Below are 9,117 nucleotides of genomic sequence, written 5' to 3'. Positions count from 1 at the left end.
CATGCCATATGTAATCCTGGAAGTATGGGGAGCGTTTAACCTCTGCCATTGCTAGAAGACAAGCAACCGCATTGTAAATTGTGGGCAAATAGCATTTACATTTTGTAAAGGATATAATAGTTATAAGCTGATGCAGAGTGGCCTCCTATAACTTTCTGCCAATTGCTCATCCAAGGAACGTCTGATCAGGACGGCATGAATTCTGCCAGTCTAATACTCCCCAAATCATAAGGAACCCAAGCTTACAGAAGGAGAACAGGTGACAGAGAAGCTGGAGTGTACCGGAAACCGTATAACCATTGTGTATAGGTCACAGGAGAATATATAAGGAACAATTCTCTCATTTCGGCACCACCAAATATTAACTCTAAACCTGGTAGGTAATTCTCATGCCTGTCATACTGTGATGCTACCTATTTGTGGGGCTCCCTGATCAGACTCTCCCACAGCCTGGAAATCACAATACACTCTGATTATCCTTCTTTCTTTTTAAACTTTACATTTTTCAAAACAAAATACATATAGTAACAAACTGTATATAAAGCCTAAACCAACCCGTACAGAAAGAATAAGTCTTCAGTTGGCCAATATCAGGAATATGTACAGTGGGCAGTACACAGCATCAGCAAAACAGAAAACTGAGGATGAGCTGCACTTCAAAGGGGAGCAGAAGGAAAAAGCATGAGAGGAGAAGGATGGGGAGTGTATCTGTAAGGGAAGGGCAAGAACTGGGAATTGCTAGGAAGGCAAAATCTGCGCTCGCCACACTATCTAAAATCAACTCCACACTGACATGGATAGTGGGGGTATGAAAAGGTCGGAGGACGCGTACCGCTGCCCCTCGCAGGCTCTCTGCGCTCGCCACGCTTCGGGTTGACGTTGATCGTGGCATGGCGTAACATAGTAATTACTAGGGATGCCAATCCCGGGGCATTTTTTCAATCCCGGGATCCGGGATTGAAAAATGCTCAATCCCGGGATTCCCGGGATTGGCATCCCTACCTGTGCTGTGCTGCATATTTGTGGATACCCACCCCCACACCGGCCGACCCGCACATTTACTTACATTAGAGGGCGGCCGGCCGGGAGTGGATTCGGAGGTGCACGTTGCCTCCAGGCTCGTGCACCTCCTTCTTAGCAGGCAGGGCAGGCCGGAACGAGGAGGCAGGCCGGAAAGGAGGCGGGTGGGCGCGCGTGCTGAGGAGACGAGAGGGGGTGGGCACAGGAGAAGGCTGTGCAGCGTGACCTCTACTGTCACGCTATGCTGGCCGCACGCAGAGGTCAGGATTCGGGAGCCGGGCAGCGTCTGAGCGAGTGCTCAGACGCTGTCCAGCATTAGACTGCGCATGCGCAGTCTAATCCCGGGATTGGATATTCCAATCCCGGGATTGAAATCCCGCACTTTTTGAGGCCAAATCCCGGGATCCCGCCGATCCCGATCCCGGGATTGGCCACCCTAGTAGTTACTCATCAGGGTGGGTGTACAATAAAAAATGGGGTCTGGGGGGCATTTAACATTGGGTCTAATGTAAAATCGTGTCTCAGGGACCATTTAACATTGGTTCCAATGTAAAAACCGGGTGCATCGCATGCCATTATAATGGCATGCGATGCGACCGACTTTTCAGGCCCGATTGCATACAATTGGAATCGGTGGCGCCGTGCTAGGAAACAAGCACCATCTATTTTTCAATCATTTATCTGTTCTCAGTACGCCAGTCCATGCTACCTCTTTGATACATTTAACACTCTCCTTTGCTCCTTCCCTCACTGCCACTGAATTTGCCTCCTCCTCCTCCAAGATTGAGGTTACCTGCCATGAAATCTCCTCCCACCTTCCCTTGGCAACTCTGCTGTCTTCTCCATTCTCCCCATCCAGCCTTCCCACCTTGTGCTCCTTGCATCTCGCCACAGACCAAGAAATCCTCCTCCTCCTCATCCTATCCTCTCCAACTTCCCCCTCAACCCCTCTCTCGCTCGCCTCTTCTGCTCCCTCACTGCATTCTCTCACCTCTTCAACCTATCACTCTCTAATGGCATCTTTCCGTCATCATTCAAACATGGGGCCTAATTCAGGTTTTGATCGGTCCTTGGCGTATTGGGATATGGCCATTAGGTCGACACCACTAGGTTGACTGGCAGCAAGGTTGACAAGGGTGTAGGTCGACACAAGCATTAGGTTGACATGGGCAAGGTTGACAGTCAAATGGTCGACATGGGGTTTTTCACTGTTTTTGTAGCCGCCACGTGCCGACAGGCGGTATTTCTTGCCCCACCATCCACTAGGGCGTGGTGGGAGAATAAAATAGTAAGCCAAGCCTAGCGAGGCACCGAGCCCGAAGCATTGCGATCAAAGCGAGCAATGCGAGGAACAGTGTCGATATTCGGGTAAAAAAAACAGGGAAAAACCCCCATGTCGACCTAATGTCCTGCTGACCTAGACCCATGTCGACTGCTGCATGTTGACCAAGTGGTGTTGACCTAATGACTGTCGACCTTTGTTGCTGTAGACCGAATGATCCTAACCCGGCGTATTTGCACAGGGGACCGATGTTTTCGCTCTGCGCATGCATATATTTCCCCTGTGCGAGGCCCTCGCACAGGGGAGGGGAGGGGTGGAGGCTGGCGGGGCTGTTGCATGGGTGTGCCATTTGGGCGTGCCAAGGAAAATGCTGGGTGATTGTAGGTTGGCAGGTGCCCGTCCCTTTCCCAGACCGTACCCGCAAATTTGGACAGTCGAGACTGACTTATATTAGCAAACGGGAAAAAATCATTTGATGGTTGGCGAATATTAAATGATTTTGCCCCAGTATGCTCCCCTGCGAATGGTTGGTTGGCAGGCAGGCATTCCCTCGCTTAGTGGGCTGCCTTATATGATGATTTGCGCTGCTTAGCGAGCCAAAGTGAATCAAGCCCATGGTCTTGTCTCACCTATTCTTAAAAAAAAAAAAAAAGCCAACCTTGACCCTACTTTCAGCCAAGTCCGGAGGTCACTTCTCATTATTTAACATACTGGATCGTTCTGCTACTTTCAACACTGAGGGTCATCCTCTCCTCTACCCCAGCGGTTCCCAACTCTGGCCCTCAAGTACTCCCAACAGTTCACATTCTAAACGTCTCCTGTTGATTTTATTAAATGTTACAGTTAGTGATACACAGTGCATCGGCTGTGCGACTTGAAAAAAAAAAAACCTGAACGGTTCAGGGGCAAACGCAGGATTTTCAGAAGGGGGTTTCCAGAGGGGCGGAGCAAAGCACGGAGATGGACACTTAGGTGACCCAGTAAATGCTTTGATGTCCCGCGGGTGGTAGGGGGTATTATATCAACCGCCCAGCATGTAGGGCCTGGATCAGTAATTTCCACTAATTACCCCTTTACTGCACAGATGGTGGGATATGAGGTGGGAGAAGGGGGCATTGGGCTGAATGAAGGGGCCCTGATACATAACTTCCAGGGTGGTAGAGGATGTGTAATATGCAGAGGAGGGGTGTATAGTGGAGTGGGCTTATTATTCATAATTTTCTGGTGGGAGGACAGCTTGCTTGACTGCAGATATCTCCAGTTCCTGGAAATAGATTTCTTAGATTTTAATGGAATTAAAAACTAGAGAATCCCACCTACCAAATGCTATTGGGGACTAGGAGATCAGATTTCAGGAGGCAGAGCAATCTGCCAACGAGTATATAAAACAGGGTTGCTGACTTTCTTATTCTCCTCTCCGGGAGAAGCCCGGAGAGGAGAGTTTCCGTAGCCGCTCAGGGGGTGGGGCTTAAGCCCCGCCCCCTGAGCGGCTACGGAAACTGACATCACTAAGCGGCTACGGAAACGTGACATCACTAAGCCCCGCAATTGTGTCATTTTAGCTCCGCCCCCTCCTCTGAGACCCGAGGATTGCGGCATTTTAATGCCGCGATCCGGGGGTCAGCGGGGGTCCCCCCTGAATCCGGGAGGGTTGCCCACCCTTCCGGGGGGCCGGGAGGGGGACCCGATTTTCGGGAGACTCCCGGAAATTCCGGGAGGGTCGGCAACCCTGATATAAAACTACATACCAGGAGTGTGGAGCTGGAGCAATAACCAGCTGCTGAAAGGCTGATATCTCTGGTTCTGGGAACAGTAGAGACAAGCTACTAGTGTCCATCAAAGGGGGAGAGTCCCAGCTTTTGGAATATACCCTCAGAAACACTCTACGTCAGAAAGAACCTGAAATATCTGACTGGGAAGAGCAATTAACAGGCTTGGATGGGGACCAGTGCTTTGAAGTCAGATATCTCCGGTTCCCAAGGTCCGATTTTAAAAATTCTTGTACTCATGGAAAGAGGGGACCCTCAGCTTTCAGGCTAGGGCCAGTAGACTCTTGGGGGGGTTTCTGGGTACTCAGAAACCCCCCCTGCGTGCGCTACTGCGGTTAGGGGTACATGAGGACTGAGGTAAGAACCACTGTGCTACACCTGCCAGACTTTTGAACTCACTGGCACTGTTCAGGCTTGGCCCACCTCTTATCTCACTAACGGCTCCTCAGTGGCTGTCTTTGGGTCCATGTCGCCCCATCCTCCTCTGTCCTATGCCCGCTTCTCTCTTCCCTGTGTTCTTAAGCTCCTTTAGTCCTTCAATACCACCTCTATGCTGACGACACGCTCCTTTCACACAGCTAGAGTCTCCACCCCCCTCAATGGGCGGTATTCAATGAGCCAGAATCGCCAAGTTTTATGGCGATTCTGTGTTTTTATCGTGGCTGACGGCGATTTTATGAGCTGTATAAGCGAATCACCCTATTCAACGTCGTCTATTCGCCGCTGACGACTGGTGAATGAAGCACCAATCGCCAAATGTGTTTCTCTTCAAATCGCCGGTATTTGTCTATAGGAATTTTCATGGGGATTCGCCGGTAGTCGACGGGAATCACCCATGAATCGCCAAAAGTGTATTCAATGTGAAGTTGGCGATTCTTATTTCTTGTTTCATATCGCCGTTCCTCACCGAGTGTCCCTCGTCATCTTTTTATGGTGATCTTTTTTAGGAACCTGTGAAATAATTGGTTTTAAGTGCTTAATTTCACTCTGCAAGTGTAATATAATATTATTTGCTGCCCTTGTGTGATGTGATGGTCGTAGAAGTGCTATACCAATATATATTTAATTTTTTCTGGTATTTTTTTTTTACTCCCACAACGCACTGTTCTTACCCATGGTGCACCTCACTTACCCATGATTCTCCTCCCCACCTCACTCCTTCGTTTGGCCTTTGAGGAGATTACACAGCTTTTGCAGTCTGCTGTATTGGAAACGTTTTTGTAGGGTAATTTGCGTTTTTTTGCATTTCACTGCAATTTCTTTAACACTGACTACAGTAATGGAGCTGTTCAGGGATACTATTGTTGTTTTCATGCTGAATGCCAGTGTGGAGGAGGAGGTAGATATGATGGAACATGACACTAGTATTCCGGCGATAGCTCCATTAGGTGAGTCGGTGCGGGTTTCAGTCCCACGTCCACGCCACTTTCGTACTAGGCGTGAACTGGGTGATCTCACCGAGGCGGAGGTGATTTCTAATTATCGCCTTTCGTCTGCGGCAATCCATATGCTGTACGATCTCATGGAGCCAGACCTGGTAGCACGGAAACGGGGCAATCACGCACTCACCGGTTTCCAGAAACTGTTGGGTGCGTTGCATTTTTTTGCGTCGGGCACATTCCAGCCCACTTTAAGCCAAACATGCGGTTATTCACAGCCAACCCTCTCCCGCTGTATAGCACAGGTCATAAAGGCATTCCGCAAATTAACGACCCAGTATATTAAATTTCCTGATCAAGACAGCGAATGGAATGAGATCAAATTTGGCTTTTTCTCAAAATGGAAGTTTCCCAGTGTTTTGGGCGCGATCGACTGCACCCATGTGGCGTTTAAACCACCGCGTTCATCAGAGGAATGTTTTCGGAACCGAAAACACTTCCACTCGATGAACGTTCAGGTGGTTTGCGACCACCAAATGAAAATAACCAACCTCCTTGTGGGTTTTCCTGGGTCGACCCACGACTCGTTCATTCTAAGCCAGTCCGCCCTGTATGCCGATTTCGAGCACGGCCGAATGCCGGACGGCTGGCTGTTAGGTAAGTAGTATGTTTTTTTTTGGCTGTGGGGGGGGGGTTTTGATTTGTCTTGAAATCCAGACTTTGTTAATAATGTAATATTTTTTTTTTTGGTTTCCATAGGTGATGCGGGTTATCCCAATAAGGACTGGCTCCTGACCCCATTATCTGATCCTGTGGGCGAAGCTGCTGAAAGGTACCAAAGGGCTCACACGACAGCGAGGGCAGTAATTGAGCGAACCTTCGGTGTCCTTAAAAGCCGGTTTAGATGTTTAGACATGACCGGCGGAGCCCTTTTATACTCACCGGCAAAGGTTTGCGGCATAATTAATGCTTGTTGTATTTTACACAACATTTGCATTGCAAACCGTTTGCCGGTGACCGTGGATGCTGCGGTTTTCCGGCATGGGGACCTTTCAACAGCTTTGCTCGCCGGTATGAATGAACGAGTGGATGCGAGAGCTCGACTCATCCGGTCATATTTTGCCCAATGTGAGTATTTGTAGTCCAAAGTTTGTGGCTTGTTTGATTAGTTATATGATATTTAACACTTTTCATTAATTTATGTTTTCTAGAGTTCCGTTTGGGCACGTTAGTGTTTTGGCCTGTTGCCGTTGGTCCTTCGGTTTTCTACGGTTCTTTGTTTGCCGCTGTTGTTGCGTGGCTGCTATCCCAAGGCTACGTTTCAGTTATCCCGTGAGTAGCGCTCCGCCTGTGGGAAGGAGGGGAGGGTTTGGGCCCTGTGAGGTGTCACTAACCCCTTTTTATTTTCCGCAGCCTATTCCTGCTTAATACTTTCTGGAGGGCCCTACAAGCAGCTGGATCCTGTGTGCAGCGGATGAACCCCTGATGTGTGAGGGCTGCTGGCAGGTGTGGGTGCGTGATGCCTTTCCCATGGGCTACTGTGCAGTTACCCGGTGAGTATCGCTCCAGCTGGGGGAAGGAGGGGAGGGTTTGGGCCCTGTGAGGTGTCACTAACCCCTTTTTATTTTCCGCAGCCTATTCCTGCTTAATACTTTCTGGAGGGACCTACAAGCAGCGGGATCCTGTGTGCAGCGGATGAACCCCTGATGTGTGAGGGCTGCTGGCAGGTGTGGGTGCGTGATGCCTTTCCCATGGGCTACTGTGCAGTTACCCGGTGAGTATCGCTCCAGCTGGGGGAAGGAGGGGAGGGTTTGGGCCCTGTGAGGTGTCACTAACCCCTTTTTATTTTCCGCAGCCTATTCCTGCTTAATACTTTCTGGAGGGACCTACAAGCAGCTGGATCCTGTGTGCAGCGGATGAACCCCTGATGTGTGAGGGCTGCTGGCAGGTGTGGGTGCGTGATGCCTTTCCCATGGGCTACTGTGCAGTTACCCGGTGAGTATCGCTCCCCCTGGGGGAAGGAGGGGAGGGTTTGGGCCCTGTGAGGTGTCACTAACCCCTTTTTATTTTCCGCAGCCTATTCCTGCTTAATACTTTCTGGAGGGACCTACAAGCAGCGGGATCCTGTGTGCAGCGGATGAACCCCTGATGTGTGAGGGCTGCTGGCAGGTGTGGGTGCGTGATGCCTTTCCCATGGGCTACTGTGCAGTTACCCGGTGAGTATCGCTCCCCCTGGGGGAAGGAGGGGAGGGTTTGGGCCCTGTGAGGTGTCACTAACCCCTTTTTATTTTCCGCAGCCTATTCCTGCTTAATACTTTCTGGAGGGACCTACAAGCAGCGGGATCCTGTGTGCAGCGGATGAACCCCTGATGTGTGAGGGCTGCTGGCAGGTGTGGGTGCGTGATGCCTTTCCCATGGGCTACTGTGCAGTTACCCGGTGAGTATCGCTCCAGCTGGGGGAAGGAGGGGAGGGTTTGGGCCCTGTGAGGTGTCACTAACCCCTTTTTATTTTCCGCAGCCTATTCCTGCTTGATAATTTCTGGAGGGACCTACAAGCAGCGGGATCCTGTGTGCAGCGGATGAACCCCTGATGTGTGAGGGCTGCTGGCAGGTGTGGGTGCGTGATGCCTTTCCCATGGGCTACTGTGCAGTTACCCGGTGAGTATCGCTCCAGCTGGGGGAAGGAGGGGAGGGTTTGGGCCCTGTGAGGTGTCACTAACCCCTTTTTATTTTCCGCAGCCTATTCCTGCTTAATACTTTCTGGAGGGCCCAACAAGCAGCTGGATCCTGTGTGCAGCGGATGAACCCCTGATGTGTGAGGGCTGCTGGCAGGTGTGTGTGCGTGATGCCTTTCCCATGGGCTACTGTGCAGTTACCCGGTGAGTATCGCTCCCCCTGGGGGAAGGAGGGGAGGGTTTGGGCCCTGTGAGGTGTCACTAACCCCTTTTTATTTTCCGCAGCCTATTCCTGCTTGATACTTTCTGGAGGGCCCAACAAGCAGCTGGATCCTGTGTGCAGCGGATGAACCCCTGATGTGTGAGGGCTGCTGGCAGGTGTGTGTGCGTGATGCCTTTCCCATGGGCTACTGTGCAGTTACCCGGTGAGTATCGCTCCCCCTGGGGGAAGGAGGGGAGGGTTTGGGCCCTGTGAGGTGTCACTAACCCCTTTTTATTTTCCGCAGCCTATTCCTGCTTAATACTTTCTGGAGGGACCTACAAGCAGCGGGATCCTGTGTGCAGCGGATGAACCCCTGATGTGTGAGGGCTGCTGGCAGGTGTGGGTGCGTGATGCCTTTCCCATGGGCTACTGTGCAGTTACCCGGTGAGTATCGCTCCCCCTGGGGGAAGGAGGGGAGGGTTTGGGCCCTGTGAGGTGTCACTAACCCCTTTTTATTTTCCGCAGCCTATTCCTGCTTAATACTTTCTGGAGGGACCTACAAGCAGCGGGATCCTGTGTGCAGCGGATGAACCCCTGATGTGTGAGGGCTGCTGGCAGGTGTGGGTGCGTGATGCCTTTCCCATGGGCTACTGTGCAGTTACCCGGTGAGTATCGCTCCAGCTGGGGGAAGGAGGGGAGGGTTTGGGCCCTGTGAGGTGTCACTAACCCCTTTTTATTTTCCGCAGCCTATTCCTGCTTGATAATTTCTGGAGGGACCTACAAGCAGCGG

This window comes from Crinia signifera, chromosome 3 (assembly GCF_055691185.1).
Source record: "Crinia signifera chromosome 3, ASM5569118v1, whole genome shotgun sequence".
Lineage (NCBI taxonomy): Eukaryota > Metazoa > Chordata > Amphibia > Anura > Myobatrachidae > Crinia > Crinia signifera.
Note: the sequence above shows the minus strand (reverse complement) of the source record.